Source organism: Onychostoma macrolepis, chromosome 16 (genome assembly GCF_012432095.1).
Source record: "Onychostoma macrolepis isolate SWU-2019 chromosome 16, ASM1243209v1, whole genome shotgun sequence".
Lineage (NCBI taxonomy): Eukaryota > Metazoa > Chordata > Actinopteri > Cypriniformes > Cyprinidae > Onychostoma > Onychostoma macrolepis.
The window spans coordinates 12458254-12475783 of record NC_081170.1 but is presented as its reverse complement, the minus strand read 5'-3'; the positions used below and the strand labels follow the sequence as shown (position 1 = coordinate 12475783).

The 17530-nt window shown below is 38.4% G+C and overlaps 1 long non-coding RNA gene across 1 annotated transcript; it reads left to right on the top strand.

Moving 5' to 3' along the window:
- Window positions 1–207: 207 nt before the first annotated feature.
- On the top strand, window positions 208–17182 carry LOC131521165 (uncharacterized). The gene is made up of 3 exons (XR_009266215.1): window positions 208–5186; window positions 7035–7385; window positions 17084–17182. It is a non-coding gene; the product is annotated as an uncharacterized LOC131521165 (long non-coding RNA).
- Window positions 17183–17530: the final 348 nt, after the last annotated feature.

The window sequence follows — 17530 nt, the reverse complement described above, 5'->3', positions numbered from 1 at the left end:
TTGTATATGCAGTTGTATTAGCCTACATTTTTCCATAAAACATATGTTTATAATATGACACATTAATATTCGCCAAAGAGAAATGTTAAGCAATAAATATTGTAAATAAAACTTGGCACTATAATAGTTTGCTTCAAAAGTACCATCATTTGGTAATGTCGTTTTCAGTCCACTAGATGTCGCCAATGTTCATGAATTTGACCCGAATGACTGCCCTTCTCTCTCTTTGCCTAGTTATTGTTTGTCTTGTCTCTCTCTCTCTCTCACCCTTTCAGTGGCGACCAACATGCTAATGAAATGTTAACATCACGCACTTGTACAATGAGGGAGAAACCAGCATGATGTACAACTGTAATTTGGCTGAATAACAGCGGCTGAAATTGCTTTGCTTTATCAAAACTGACGCGACCGCGCGCCGCGCGCCGCGCACCCCCCTCCGCTCTTCGACGTTAATGACCAAACTTGGCTAATAACTGAGAACGCTTACCGCTCCACACCTCTTCCCAACCACAACGTTTACGTGATTGTGCTACAGTCCTAACACCAAAGTGTCTGGAACTTTTCTGATGGCTAGGTCTGATGTTATGCTAAGTTTAGAAAGCGCCACACTGTAGTGGAGACTGATAGACATTTGTCAGCTGCGCATTCACTTTTACCTCTTGTCACTGTAGGTGTGCATGCTGAAGGCCTGAAGCAGATTAAACGAGGCTCGGCTCTTGCTAAACAAAGCGACGTGATTTGAGGAAACCGCTCCGGTTGCCATTTCGCCAGGTGCTGGTTATTTTTTACATCAAGACAGCGCTGTCTGGCAGCTCCACGATCCGAGCGAGATGTCCTGTGAGGAGAGATCTGTCTTACAGGAGCAGCGCTCTGATTGTGAATTAGGGACCTGATCCGCTGGCCTGTCCTACTCTGGTATGGATCAGAGGGAAGCAGTAGTCATACCTCAGCACTGTCAGGGCCCTCTTTTAATAGAGCGCTGCTTTGCCAACAAAATCCAACACCAGACAGCCTCTAGTCATGACAGTAGGAACGGGGGGAGGGAAAAAAGGGGAAGTAAGGAGCGAGACAGGACAGGAGCGCCGGTCGGATCCTGTATTTTTTTGTGTTGGGCCATCAGAGCGTGTCGAGCCGGGGCAGTCAGCCAGCAGCCGGCTAATGGGCAGCGCTGGGTCGACTGTGACTAAAGGAACAGCGACAGATGCCATTATCTCAGCCTCGTGCAGATACGACGTCCTGGACAGCTCAGCCCAGTGCCGAAGTTGCGTGTGAGCACTTGTTCAAACTTAATGGAACACGATGGATCGGGTAATCGCCGGCTCTAGGATGGCCCGTTCCTCTTCTCGCCTGTCCGAGGTTGTGCACACACACATACACATACATGAGACACGTCGCTCAACCAGCCTGTTCCTCATTGCCTATTCACAGGCATCATGAAAAACATATCGCTGGCCTTCCGCCCTCATCAGGCTTGGGTTTAAAACATGTTCTTCTCGCATCGCCAGGGATGTTCTGGCGGTGGGGCGGAGAGCGTGCGACCCAGGCTTCGAGAAGGAGTCATTAGGCAACATTTTTTGGGGTATAACAAATGTGATCCGTGCTCGCTTTGGTGCAGTGATGTGGGACAGCTATATGGCTGTTGACAGTGGATTGGCACCCATCAAGTCATTTGCTGGAGTCTCCAGTCAGACGTGAAGCTGCTGAGACTAACCAGAAAGGGGGAGAATGGGCATATGCATTTGAATGCGGTTCCTCTTGCATTTTTTCTCCCTCGACTTCCTCTTCCTCCACAGGCAGTGGCAGATGAAGTGACCGTGCTGTTCTTTCCCAAGTCTGCCTGCCATTCTGACCGACTGTCTCTGTCTTCCTTTTCTATTTCTCTTTTGGTGTCTTATAGGTTTATCCTGACACTGCTGGACTAATCAAAGACTCCTGAAATCTCTCTTCCTCCAGTCCTTCAGCCAAGAGTCCCCTTTCTCTCTCCTGTCCTCCGTTCAGTGTCTCAACTGCTCGGTACTCCTGCACTAGTGTGTTGGCAGCCCATAAGACGCTACTGATGATGGTGACAGATTATGGACATACAAACCGACAAGATGAGTGCTAAGATCTTGCATTCTTATACATCTTTTATCGCTACAATGATAGGTGGTCCAACTCCTACACATTCTCTTACAACTGTTGAGACCAGCGGGTCAAGGTTTGGCTGGTTAGGATGGTTCTTTGGCTGCTGCGGGTTGATGTTGCGAACATGTGTATTTCTCCATTGATGGCCATTATAAAGTAGCTTTTTTTTGTAAACAACATATACTGATAATATTTTATTGTATTAGAGTAGCTGTTTTCTAAGTGCCCACGTTTTCTTTGTCCAAAATCATATTGACAGAGTATGTATCATCTAATGAAAAACAAACTTTAAAGATTGCTCTATAAAAAATATATTAATACTTTTATTCAGCAATGATACATTAAATTGATCAAAAGTGCCAAAAATATATTTATATACATATTTTCTTTTGAGCTTTCAATCCGTCATAGAATCCTCCTATAACAGTTTCTATAAAAACATTAAGCAACACAGTCACAATTTGATTTGGGGAGCAATTCTCACTATTAATTATTAATTATGATTTTTTGCCTTAATAAACGCCTAATCTGCTGCTTATTAATAGTTAAGGTAGTTGTTTAGTTTAGGTATGGGGTAGGATTAAGAGATCTAGAATATGATCATGCGGAATAAGGCATAAATATGTGCTTTATAATTAATAAACAGCCATTATGCTATTAATATACATGCAAGCAACAAGTTAATAGTAAAAATGATCCTTAAAATTAAATGTTACCAGCAACACAACTGTTCTTACCTTTTTAATAATAAGAAATGATTTTGAGCACCAAATCAGCATATTAGAATGATTTTTGAAGGATCATGTGACACTGAAGACTTTAGTATTCGTTTTATGAATACTGTGTATCTGACAAACTACATACGGAAACATACAGATTTTCACATACTATATAACAGGGAGGTATATTTGTGTACAGTGAGTGTAAAATTTACCTTTTTTGATATTCTTCCATATATGCTAACTTTACAGCTCAGGATAGTCACTAGTGAAGATTTTGAGACTTTGTGTGTTTGTCTCTGTAAACCTCAGTATAGGGACCAATTCTCACTATTAACTAGTTGTTTATTAGCATGCATATTATTAACATATTGGCTGGTTATTAGTACTTATAAAGCACATATTCTGCATGACCATATTCTACATCCCTAATCCTACCCAATACCTAAACTTAACAACTACTTTACTAACTATTAATAAGCAGAAAAATTAAGAGTTCATTGAGGCAAAAGTCATAGTTAATGCTTTGTTTATAGTGAGAATTGGACCTTAAATGCTGGCCTTTGTCTCTTTAGCCAGTCAAAGTTGTGATAAAGTAGTGATATTTACCGGTCATGTGGTTGGCTTAAACAATTCTGTGCCCAAAACTGAGTGCACTAAAGATGGCATCATGCGGGTTGTGTATGTCCGAGGAGTCCTGCGGCAGCCTAGCAACTGTTATCGAGGTGAATGGTTTCTTTCTCTGGGTTTTATAGGCCTCCTTGGTTCAGGTTTAAGGTGTACAGTGGTGGAGAATGCAGGTTGCATTTTACTGCAGTGTGAGAGTTGAGGACAACTCACCATCATGGTAATAAATCCCACAGAAACCACATCTCAAACTGTAACACCTCTCAGATGGTCAGGAACAGCACGGTCACTGCCGGAGCACTCCCGGAGCTGATTCCCTAAGAAATGTGGCCTACTCAGGCAGCTCCAAATGGCACAGCACAAAGTTTCTGCTCTCAGCCTACCTTTAGTGCTCTACTTTTTTCACTGGCCTTTAGTACCATAGTACTGTGGTACGCATTTTAGACAAACAGTTTATTTAGATAAAATCAACGCATTTCTCACAATTTCTGAGCCTTGTGTGAGAATATATGCATGCAGCATAATGCGCAGCTAGTATACTTTCAATGTGATACAAGACCATGCAGATTATTGGTCATACTTCAATCAGATTTTTAAAATATATTGGGTAAATAGAGTTAAGTATTCCACAGAGAAGTATTAAAGGAATATTTTTCATGTTCAAACTAGCTAAACTCAGTTGATGGCATGCGTGGCACAATATTGATGGTAAAAAAAATTGTCTCATATCTCGTTTTTTTTTTTTTTAAAGCAAAAAGTGAGGTTGCCTGCAAGGCACTTAAAAATCAAGCTAATTTTATTTTGTTTTTGTTTTGTTTTGTAGAAATTAAAAGCAACACTTTCATTACTTCTGTTATATTATATTATATTATATTATATTATATTATATTATATTATTATATTATGAAAGTGAGTATTTTAACATTTATGGATTGGCGTCATTCACTTCCAAAGTTCCTCACTGTAACATTCATTTTAGTGTCTTTTTTTTTCTTTTCTTTTTTTCTTTCTTTCTTTCTTTTTTTTTTTTAGAGGTAGACAACAAGTTACTGTGGAGAGGACTGGAATCAAGCCTACATCCCCAACATAACCAGCACAGCTCAACATGTCAGGACCAGCATTTATTTATTTTTTTATTTTTTTTATTTTATTTCATTTTTGTTACTGTACCATATGTACCATACGTGCCACTCTTGCTCCAGCCAGTCCATCAGCAGAATTTTCAGTATCAGCCCAAAGGTTATAATTGAGCAGCCAGTTGTGCAAGTGCATGTCAGATCTCTGGCAAACATACCGTTTTTATTGATGTTCTTTTTGCTGATTTTAAAAGTGATGACTCCCTCGGTTTTTTTTGTGCGAGATGGTGTTTGCTGCAACTGTCAGGCTTAAGACCTTCGCCGGATGACGGATAGAGAGTGTGAACGACTGTGGAGCAAGAGAAGTGACAGTTGGAGACCTGCTGCTATGGGCACAGTGTGCGTTTGAGAGTGCTTACATAGCAGTGAAGCTGCAAACTAAGCAAGAGCAAAGGACGGAGAGAATTACTGCAAAGACTGACTGCAAAAATGAAATATATATCATGGAGAACAAGCGATGCAAACAAGATGCCGTGAGGATAAAAGTATATAAGGAGCGTGTGTCGGAGAAGACAGAGTCTAAAGCAGAAGTTCATATGGGATGCAGCTGGCCGCACCAAGAGATAATTTGGCACAAACGGTGAATGCACTTCCTGCTAGACAGCATTATAGTTACATCACATGCTTTTTGGGAACTTTTTGTGCTGTTTTCTGCGGTTTTGATCGCACACTCTCTTTCTCTTTCTCTTTCTCTTTCTCTGTAAGTTCGTTATTTGAGCTTTGGATCTATACCAGTAGATTTCCTCGCAGCAATTCTCATTTAAATCTTCACCATTGTCCAAGAAACATGAACTGAAAAATCTAAAACACAAAAGAGCCATTATTCTCTTTGGGTGAAGGTGATGTCTCAAGGATGCTGAATAAACTTGCTGGTTTATTGTTTTTTTTCTCTTTTATTTCTATGATTAAAAAAACTTCTTGGATTAACCTTTGATGTCAAGCAAAGTTGTGACCTTGTCTTTCAAAGTTTCCTGGTTTTGGAGCCTTTCCGCTGTTTTCTCTTGTCAAGGGCAATCACAGCATTGTGCCAACACCTGTGGTGATGGGGCGGTTTTGCTGTGTGAAAACAGTTTGTGCTAAGAGCAAATCAAACAGGACAAGCACCCCTGGCTATAGCTTTTAATCATATGGCCTCATTTTTCTCTCCCTCTCTTTTCTCTTTGTATCTCTGTATCTCACTTATTCCTTAGTGTTGGGGTGTACTATTTCTTAAATAAATTGATATTCAAAGTTTTTCTTTAGCTGTGTGATATTCAGTGTGTTCTGTGCTTTGTGTCAGAAAGTTAAAAAATACATTTTCCCCCTCCGGTAAAGAACATTACTGGGCTGTGGATGTTCCTGTAATTCAAAAAACTTTTTCATTTATTTTTTAAGTTCCATAAATATTTGTAATGTGTTCCAGCAACAAGCGTTATTTAATCAAATCACTTTTTGGAAATAAGGTGTTATTTAAAATATACACGATTGTACCTCAGTTATGTTTTCAAAGGTATTTTTTAAATGTACATTACCGTTCAAATGCTTGCTGAATATGAAAAAATATTCAAGGATGGGATACATTTTTCAGTGATTGTGGTTCGTGAGCTGAATTAAAAGGTCTTTTTTTTTGCGGCATGCGGAAATGAGATCTGCGCTGCTTTTGCAGTATAAGACAATTCTATTGAAATTTAACTTTAGATTTTATTTCAGAGAATAACATACTCCTTTTCACACCCTTTTTATGTAAATGTAATATGTTTCATTTGTTACTTTCAATTAAAAAATTTCACTGAATTAGCATACATAATTATAAATAATTACTTATTACAAAATTAATTATGAATTAATTTCTTTTTGCAACAACAGGAGGATAGTTTTTTGGGTGTAGAGGTGAATTGTGAAGTGTGGTTTCTTTACAGTGTTCAGGAGGAAGAAGTTTATTTGTTAGTATTGTTAGTTGAAATCCATAAATCTTTCTTGTCTGTTTTACTTCTGGTTACCCGTTGTTCAATCAAATGTCTGAAAACAAATTTCTGATTTTGTTTGGAACATTAGTGGTCTTTAATTCTTTGTCACAAGACATCTTTCTTACCACAAGTTAGCTGTAATAGGTGTGCAATTTGCTTTTTGGTTCCTCTCGCAATTACATCCATTACTTTTCAAGTCACAATGTCAGAAAGAGGGGAACACAAAATGAAATTCATTATATGCTTATTGCTGGATGGGCTTTTAAGTCAGCCTGGTACATGATGTGTACACTTAAAAACTGTGTGCTGCCACCTTGGATGTGTTTTATTTTGTTTATTATAACAGACATAGTTCACTATTTATGTTCTCAACTCCACCAGACTTTGATACGTATTTAAGTTGTGTTTATTGTAGACTATATGATGAATTCTTATATACCAGACAGTTTAATGCTGTTTCCCTTTCCTTGTGCACCTGACAGCTGTTTTTGAAGAATGCTAAGTTGCTTGTTTTGCGTTGATGTCTAATTTGTCCACTGACGGTCTGGTTGGGGGGCATCTCGGTGGATCTCGGAGAACGTGAATGGTTGATGTCAGGAAAGATCCTGTTTTCATAACTCACAGACTCAAAGAATGAACTGAGGATGTGTGGAAGGGTTCTGATAATCTGTTTCTCTGCAGGGCTGAGAATAGAAGGAGAGAGAATGTGAGATATATGGATAAAAAAGATGCAGAGTAGAGTGAATGGACAGAGACATGCAGGGAATGAGGAGGAAGAGGAGGAGAGGAAGGCGATGGGGGAGCTGAGTGTAGAGACAGCAGCGATAAGGAAGGTACGTAAGAAAAAAACTCAATGAATGTGGGCTCCCATGATGGCTGAAAGAATGAAGAAAAAAAATTGTTTCATTCAATCAGAAAATCAGTGATCTGAAACTCATTTTCTGCCTGAATTTAATAAAAGTGTGTATTTGAATGATGATTTATATCTGGAGTTCAGTTCTTCTTAATTGGGAAAGATTCAATTACAACTAAATAAGAGAACATATATTTTGTCTCTTGTCATCTTTAGAAAAATGTACAAAATATATTAATATATTAATTAATATATATTAATAAAATTACAGTTCACATAAAATCTATTAAAAGCTACACTAATAACTCGCAAGTATGGACTTAACATTCAATATTAGTTGAGCAGGACTGTATGTTAATGAAATTTAGATTTTATTTTGTATATTTATTAACCATGGTCACCTTTTCAAATAAAGGCCACAATCTGAACACTGGATAGTGCTGGGAACTGCCCTGCAAAATCCAAATGTTTTGCTACCTCCTGTCAAAACTCACGATCGCTGGCCTAATCAAATTAGGTGTTATTAATGATGCAAACACACTGTCCGTCTCACCTCACCTCTGTTAAAGTGATGGAGGTATAGGACAGTGGAACAGTGAAGATGTGCGATGGGGGGAGTCGAGCGGAGGTATAGGACTAAGGTCAAAGGGTGCAAACGGTTTAGTAGGGGGTGGAAGGTAAAATACAATTAAAACCAAGCATGGAGTCAAGGGGAGTGACCTAGGTGAGAGTACTGTGTGTGTGTGACACATAATGAAAGGTTGAACCCTCCGTCGCAGAGATGGCATACCAAATCAACTCACCCTGGGAGAGAGAAGCCACAGCGAGAGAGGGAGAAAGAGAGAAAAGGAGGGAGGGGGAGCCAGAGAGCGTGGTTGCCACGGGGCTGAGTGACAGAAATTAATAATTAGTGACAATGATTGACAGCGCACTCTCCATCTGCGGCCCGCCGCTGCCTCCGAGCGCTTGCCTCCGCCGGCGACCGCGGGCACAATGAGCTCCAGCGGGATTCTGAGAGACGCTGATGATTGACAACTGCCTCCTGGAGAGATGGGGACAGCCAGTGTGTAGGGGTGACGTGGAGAGGGGAGCAAGGAGGAGGTGGAGGAGGCGCTTTGGTCAGGATGGAAAAAGAGAAAGCTTACCTCAGTGCCAGCCCGACTCGACCCACCTCCTCCTGGTCCACAACACGACGCGGCCGTTATGCAAAACAATCGCGCCTTCTCCGGGGAGGGGGCTGAGAGCGAGAGAAGAAAGAAGCGAAGACAACAGAAAAAGAAGAGTTTGTGTGAAAGGGAAGGGTCAGTGGAAATTAGCCAGCTGTCTGATTTGACTGATTTGTCTCTCAGAGCTCTCCTCATTCGGTCTCATTATTGGCTATTATTGTGCAATTATTTAGCCTTCATCTTATCACTAATCTCGGTAATTGTACAAAGCGAGAGAGACTTAAACAAGCTTTCATTACAGACATTAATACTGTTTCATATTCATGTGAATATGATGTCGTTCAGATGTTTTTTCCTTTCTTTCCTTCTCCTTCCTTCCTTCCTTCCTTCCTTCCAGGCTGTTTTATTGCATTAGTTTTGGGTTTGTTTTTATTAAAATCATCAGTTTGCATCGAGCAAATGTCATCAAATCACATAGATACAGATAATGCTTCAGTAAAAATGTAATTCGGATTTGTACAATGTAAGTATTTTACATTCGTATGGCCAAAGCATTGCATAACAAATAGAACAAACATAGTGAAAAACAACATATGTGACCCTGGACGACAAAACCAGTCTTAAGTGTCAATTTATACATAATCTGAAAGCTGAATAAATAAGCTTTCCATTGATGTATGGTTTGTTAGGATCGGACAATATTTGGCCGAGATACAACTATTTGAAAATCTGGAATCTGAGGGTGCAAAAAAATCTAAATATTGAGAAAATCGCCTTTAAAGTTGTCCAAATGAATTCTTAGCAATGCATATTACTAATCAAAAATTAAGTTTTGATACATTTACGGTAAGAAATTTACAAAATATCTTCATGGAACATGATCTTTACTTAATATCCTAATGATTTTTTGCATAAAAGTAAAATCGATAATTTTGACCCATACAATGTATTTTTGGCTATTGCTACAAATATACCCCTGCGACTTAAGACTGGTTTTGTGGTCCAGGGTCATTTAATTTTTTTTCACTTTATTTTTACAGATTAGATGCAAAAATCCTTCCGGTGGCAAATCACCAGCAATTTACAAATAGCAAATGTCATTTAGTAGATCAGTTATATCTAATAATTGCAATTTTTGTTGCTCATTAAATACCGTGTGTGTGTATGTATACATGTATATATGAAAGAGAGGGAGGGATTTTATATTTTTATAATTTGTTTGTATATAAGTTTTTTTGTTTTGTTTGTTAGGTTTATTTATTTAAATTGACAATTTTGACCAAATATTAAACATTTTGCCACACAATAAAGCTACAAATCAAATTTGAGAACTGGAACTACCGTGTAACTGATATTCTGAAAAAAACTGCTTAATAAAAAAGTATTTTCTTATTTTCCCTTTTCAACACATTCAAAATTTTGTCAGGTCACTATTTACAAATAATTCGGAAAATAATGGTCTGCGATTGTAAATACTCGAATGTCAGTTTTAGTGGAGCATTATCTGTTCTGACATCACCATGCAGCAGTTCATATACGCACATCAATTCAGATAAAAGAAAAACAGCCAGACGAACTCTGACCTGTTGCACCTTCGCAGGGGCATACAGGTATCCGTGGCCTCTCTAGAGGGTGTTCTGCAGAGGTCCGGCATGTGGAGAGAATAGCCCAGTGGAATTTATCCAGTGCCACGCGTGCTTTAGCCTGCTTTGACATGGGCTGCTCTAATACATTCCAACACAACTCCAGCCTGGAAAGAGGTCTCTAAGGCTTATACACACACACACACACACACACATGCACACTTGACCTCAGGGGAACAAAACCGGATTGCACAGCAGAGATAGTCCTGCTGGGAAATGATTCATATCAGTGAACATTATTGATTTTTCCAAAACGGGCAATTTTTTCCTTCTGCCTTTGTTGTGTCTCTTTCTATTTCCCTCTCTCTCTTCCACAGCAGGTTACGCATCTGTTGTTTTCTGCTGTCAGATGTAGAGAACACCTGTCCATTGTACGATTATCTCCATTTTTCCTTTTCCTTTTCTAGAAGAAACACAATGTAGAAAAACTGACTGAATTGTTTATACTTTTATCCTATTGTAACATTTCACCAGGTCTTATTTCTTAGGCATGAAAATTAATTTTATATGAGTAGAGACTATGAATTAGCTCTGTTCCAACACTTAGTGAGCTGCCTTCTAAGACAACATCCAAACTATCATGGAATCTCAAAAACGTGGACAGTACACAATTAACACTTAGTAAAAGAGACTCGAGTTTAGTGTTACCATTTTGCTGAGCTAATTGTGTAATACTTGTTTAAAGTGATAGTTTACCCCAAAATTTTAATTCTCTCATTAATTTCTCACCCTCATGTTGTTCCAAACCTGTAAGACCTTCATTCATTTTCGTAACACGAATTAAGATATTTTTAATGAAATCTGAGAGCTTTCAAGGCCCAGAAAGGTAGTAAAGACATCGTTAAAATAGTCCATGTGACATTAAGAAAACAAAAATAACGACTTTATTCAACAATTTCTTCTGTTCCGTGTCCACGTGCATCGTGGTACTGTTGTGAATCCACGTTGAAGACTGACATGGAAGAGAAGAAATTGTTGACTAAAGTGATTATTTTTATATTCTCGTAGCTTCATAAAATTACGGTTGCAGGCCACATGGACTATTTTAAAGATGTCCTTACTACCTTTCTGGGCCTTGAACGTGTCAGTTGCGTTGCTGTCTATGCAGGGTCAGAAAGCTCTCGAATTTCATCAAAAATGTCTTAATTTGTGTTCTGAAGATGAACTAACATCTTATGAAAAAGTGGGGACATCCCATGGGCGTAATGGTTTTTATACTGTACTTACTGTATGTGCTATTGCCCTACACCTAAACCTACCCCTTACAGGAAACTTTGTACTATTTCAGATTTTCAATACGATTTATAAGCGTTTTGAAAAGTGGGGACATGGGGTAATGTCCTGAAAAGTCACCTTCTCCTTGTAATACCTATGTCATACCCTTATCATTATACAAATTTATGTCCTAATTTTTCTCAAAAACGCGCGTGCACACACACACACACACACATATCTATCTATCCTCCTTCATATCCTCTTCTTATCATTTCTTGCCATTAGTGCTTTCAAACCGGAAATGTTCACATATAGTTGTATTTTGTTGTATGTAAAAGCAGTTTCTGCTTCTTCTACTTTTCTAAAACTGAGTCATGTAACTTTCAAGAGAATCTGCTCTTATTTGCATTTTCTCTTTCTCTATCTTTCCGTCCCTCTCTCCCCTGGACATCATCACCCCTCACCTCTAGAGAAACACACACACTTACATATAGAGTCCGGTGCACATGTGAGCTGACAGCTGGCTTCCGCAGGGCCCAGCAGGTGCGGTGACAAGGCCCCAGAGGCCCCTGACTCACACAGCCTGTGTGTGTGTGTGTGTTTGCTTGACTGATAGATAAAAGCCTCGACATATTAGTTGTGATTTTTATCTACAATGCTTTTGTCCTTTAAACAAACTTTTTCCTTGCAGTTTTTTCCCTAATTTGCAGTTTATCTCACTGACACGTGTGCTACTCCCCGGGAGAAATACGCATAGAGGAAAAAAGTTTACTCCATTGTTCTCTTTGTTGTTCCAACTCTCTTGTGTACGTTTTATGCACTCCTAAAAGTAGAATTAAACCGTTTTCTCAACACATGGGAGTTGACACATTATAAATAGTTTAATTCGTATCTATGGAAAGTAGATGCTTAATTATCTTGATCTTTGCTTTGACGCTCCATTTCTCTCTCTCTCTCTCTCTCTCTCTCTCTCGCTCCGCAACATGGCCGATATTGGTCAGCGTGGGATGTCTGCACAGTATGATGTTGAAAGGCACCGTGCACACACACACCTGGCTCACCGGCTGCCTCTTTGGTCTGCGTCACCTTTTGTCAGGCTCATGTTAATTAAGCCCCGTCAACGACAAACACACGCACACACATGCACCCTCACCGGGGTGCCTTTTAATGAGCCTGCCATTTGATAGTTATAGACACCAAACCAATGTGCTTGTTTTATGTCTTGATGTGTCTTTGTGTGCGCTTTCTGAAGAAGAAGAAGAGGTAGGTGAAAAGAGGAGGAGGTTTTGGGGAAGATCAGCTGATGAGGGATTGTTTATGGTAAATAGGGAGTATGTCATCTTTCTTTCACTCTTCCTATGTCTCTCTTTCTCTCTCTCACTTCTCCTTGTTTTGCGTCCAAGTGAGCCGTGAATCTCCCTTTTCAGCGAGATGAAAGACGCACGGCACGGGGCTTCCAACAAAAGTGCCGGCAATCACAAACAAACCTTCAAATGAAGAACATCAAAGGCGCTGCCCCAATTGTTAGCCTCTCGTGTCCGGGGAAAATTGGCTCATTAAGGCCAAAAAATGACATTGTTTACATTAACCGAGGCCCCTGATTAGATGCAACCATGTTTGTTATGTTGTGTTGTCCGCCTTCACTGTTGCCGCTATCAACAGGCCACTTCAGCCCTCCGCCGCACAATCGTTCCTTTGAAGGCTTTCTCTTCGCTGATAAAGAGAGAAAGAATGGGACAACAAAAAAAGAAAGCAAGGGAGAAAAGGATAAACACGGTCACAATTGCAAACGCGTACAGAAGGACATGATAGGTCCATTCTCTCTGTTTCTCTATTCCGGCTTCAGTTTTCTCTCTTTAGGACTAATTAGGTTGCCTGTGGAAAGAGAGGTGATTCGAGAGGACAGTTGGGGCTGTGATGGATCTGTTTGTGTGGTAATTGCACTGATAAAGAGTGGGGTGTTTTTGGAAGGAGAGAAAGAAAAGGAAAGGACCACAGCAGCGAGTCGGGGGGGGGATTGTGTCAATGGCCTGGCCTCATCTTGTAAATGAAAATAACCTCTTTTGCAACCCGACACGTTCGCAAGCTGAAACAGTGTCTAATAACTGTAGAGCGGGGGTTGGATGAGTTTACACTGTCATGAGTTGGAGAGACGTGGTGTTGGAATCTTTGTATGAGTTACATGTCTGGATGAAAAGCTTGAAATAGTTCACTCAGAACTCATGCGACTGACTTTCCTCTGAAAATATTTGGCGGAATATTAAAGCTCTTTTTTCCATACAATAAAAGTTAGTTGACGCTTTTCCAGCCTGGTGTGTCGAAGTGGTCGGTGGTGTTTGGCATCACTGATGTCAAATGTGGCGTAATGTTTCTTCATGTACCACTATTTGAATGTATGCAAACACAAGCGAGATGGAAGAGTAGATTTCTACCTTTAAAATCATTTATGTATTGGAAAGTATCTTGTTCTACAATTCCTGTAGTACAATTAAGTGTCTTCTTATGCAGTAAAAGCTCAAAACATTATTCTCAACATTTTAATAACACTTTACGATAATGGTAAGATTTTTAAAACATTTTTTGCCAGCAATTTTTTACATCAATTATTAATCTAGATTAATATTAATTTATTGATATAATGTTGTTCACTGTTTGTTCAAAATACATTAATTTACATGAATCATATAATAAATTATACTGAAATCTAATTATATGTAATTTATATATATATATATATATATATATATATATACATAAACATTACATATAAATATAATGTATATGTAAAATATATAGGTCACACTTTAATTTAGGGACCAATTATTGCTATTAAATAACTATTAACTACGACTTTTGCCTCTAAAAACTCCTAGTTTGCTGCTTATTAATAGTTATTAGTAAGGTAGTTGTTAAGTTTAGATATTGGGTAGGATTAAGGGATCTAAAATATAGTAATATAGTGATATGCATGCTAATAAGCAACTAGTTAATAGTGAAAATTGGTCTTTAAAATAAAGTGTTACCTACATGTTAAACATGTTTTAGTATATGCACAAATGAACCTTGCTATATGAACCGTTCACTGTTATTTAATTAACAAATGTTAATATATACATAGCTACTTTTATTCATTGATTTATGAATTGTACAGAGAATTATATTTAAATTACATTTTTATGAATTTTATACATGTGTGTGTGTGTGTTCTTTTCATTTAAAATGTTAAACATTTTTAGTATGTACAAATTATTTAATGTTAGTTTTTTACATTAATGTTAACATATAAAACCTTATTGTATTATAAAGTGTTATCCAAGTATCACTTGTAACTGCAATCTTTTCTGTAATAGTATTGTAATGTGAAGCATTACTAAAGTTTCCTCTCATGTCTGTGAGCAGGGGCTGGACAGAGCTGTATCTGTGTGTGAGAAAGAGAGAGAGAAAGACGAAGAAGAACTGTACTGCTAACCACTCTGTGACCTCCTAACCCTTCCCTCCCTCCCTCTCCAGCCTTCCTCACCTGTGCCCTCTCAGGGAGAGTGACCTAACCTGAAAATAATTACAACTACTGAACTGTCACTGCACCCTCCACCTCATCTCAAGCCCTTATTGCCAAAAACACGCACCCCGCAGGTCAGGTCACCACATTAGATCACCCATACACACACACACACACACCAGCCCTGCTCCATGAAACTTTTTGACTTCCATTAACATATTTTCACTTTTTCCTGTTTTCAGTCCACTCTCTTTCTCTCTCTCTATTCCCGCCTCCCCTCAGTGGGGCCCCCAAAACTGTCGTAATTGCCTTTTAAAATAGTTTAGCATCTCCCTCAGAGAGCAGAAAAGTTTCCCCAGTATGGCACTGGAGGAAGAGTGAGTTGTTTTGCGGCGCTGCCTTGGAAACAGAGACGAGAGGAATTGAAATGATCTTGACTTCTGACCAGCCTCGTCTCCTTGGGGGGACCGGCACAGGATGGAAGAGCGCACTATGACTTCTCTTCACCGTTTAAAGACTTGTATGGAAAATATAAATTGGTTGTGGTGGGCTGAGAAAGATGCATTGGCATTCGTTGTGCCAGCAATTCCAATTCATGAAAGACTTTTCGTTTGAATATATTTTGGATGCAGTTTTGTTTCAAACTTGATTTTGCTTGTTTTTTGAGGTTCTTTTTATTTACTTTTTTTTTTTTTACTGGTGTTCAACAACAAATTTGAAATCAGCCTTACTTTATGCAAACAAAATGACCACCTTTAAGGGACGTTTTGCTGGCATCTGAATTTTTACATCCTCTAGTAGAAATATTTGTAAAAGAAAACAAATCCCCCATGGAGCTACTTTTTTTTTTTTTTCAAACACTGTTATTTTACAGTCAGCCTTGAGTTTATTTTACAGGCGTTTATGTGAACAAGGTCAAAGTTTTGTACATCGTATAATATTTTAAACGCATATAACAGTCTACAAGAAGAAAAAAAAAAGAAGATGTACCAAGGAATTATTATTTTTTTTTTGTATTTGTTTTCTATTTATTATTATTATTATTATTAGTTGTAGTAGTGGTAGTAGTAATCATAGTTTTAATGCTAATGAGTGATAATATCATATTGTGGTCAGTTAATGATTATTAATGTGGTGCATTCACGTTAAGAATATTCTTGTGATTAATACATGTTTTGTCAGATTAATAGACATTAATAGACATTTGATTAACTGCAATGATTTTGTATCATTTTTATTGTTTGGTAAAATGTCATTCCCAAGTCTTCAGTTATCTATGGGATGGAGAGGACATGTGAGCCAGAGAGCAGCAAAATACAGATTCATAAAAGGTCCCCAAAGAGTTGTTTATTGATTTAATAGTTTTGCACCGTAGTGTCATGTAGCTGCAGGCACCAAGCATCTTCCCCTCCTGGGAAATAAAGGAGAGAGTGTGGTTAGAGGAAACCCAATTGGGATATTGATAAGAAGCTCAGAATCTTCTCAGAGGGAAGCAGACAAATCTTTGCATATACACTCCTTCCTTCGTTCATGAACCATGAACTTAATTTACCATAATGCAACCGGTGGAATTTCTGTGACTTTTACTTAAAATTGCTTGTTTAGTTATGGCACAGCTTCCCAAAGCATGCCCCACTCATATTTTTGTGCCAAACCAAGTGGAATTTAAATGCAATCGAAATGCATATTTTATGATAAGTTGGATGATTGTTGTATTGTTTAATCATGCAGCGAATGATCATTGCCTGTCAAATTTATTTGCAATTTTTCTTCAATTATTTATTTAGGTTTTTGTTCTTTTGGAATTATGGAATCATGTTTCCTCCGAGTAAAACCCCAAACAAGTAATTGTAAGATACAGTTTCAAGTAAGAAATTAAGTCAGTCTGTGTGATATAAAATCACATTTATGAGAAATAAAGTTACATTGTGAGATATAACCGCAATTACAAGTAATGAAGTTGCTTTTTTGGAAACAGGCTTCTATAGACACATAAAAAAATTAAATTAAATTAAAATTAAATAATGACTAAATAAATAAAAATTGGTACATGTTGCCCTTGAATTAAAGAGACGTTCCTCTTTTATTAATACATTAAATGGTCTGATTAATTTTATTTCTCATTTCATCTGTTGTACTTTTCCACTTTTACTAGTCAAGTTAGCAGAGCAGCGATGGAGCAGCAAGAGGTGTGGAGGTGAGGAGAAAAAGCTGCGGTGAGCGTATGTAGACGGAAAAACAGAACAGACAGGCAAGTGTTTTATTGAATCTATGGTGTCCACAGAATCGGGTAACTCACTTAGAGGGCGTCTCTAAAAGCATTCAGAGTGTGGAGCCCTATGGGCAGTGTCACTCTCAATCTACAAAACAGAGGACCGGAGGGGCTGCTCTTTGAATAAGAAAACTACTTTTACAATACAGATGGATTATTTCATCTCTGACTGGTCCCTCCTGAGACTTCAGCCGCATATTTTGGGGGGAATGAAAAATAGGGCTGTGAATGTGTGTTTGGTCAAATTTGATATCAATATCACTTTAGAGAGATTATTTCCCCATATATGCCTCTCAAAAGCTTTTCACTCTGCTTGGCTCATGGGGATAG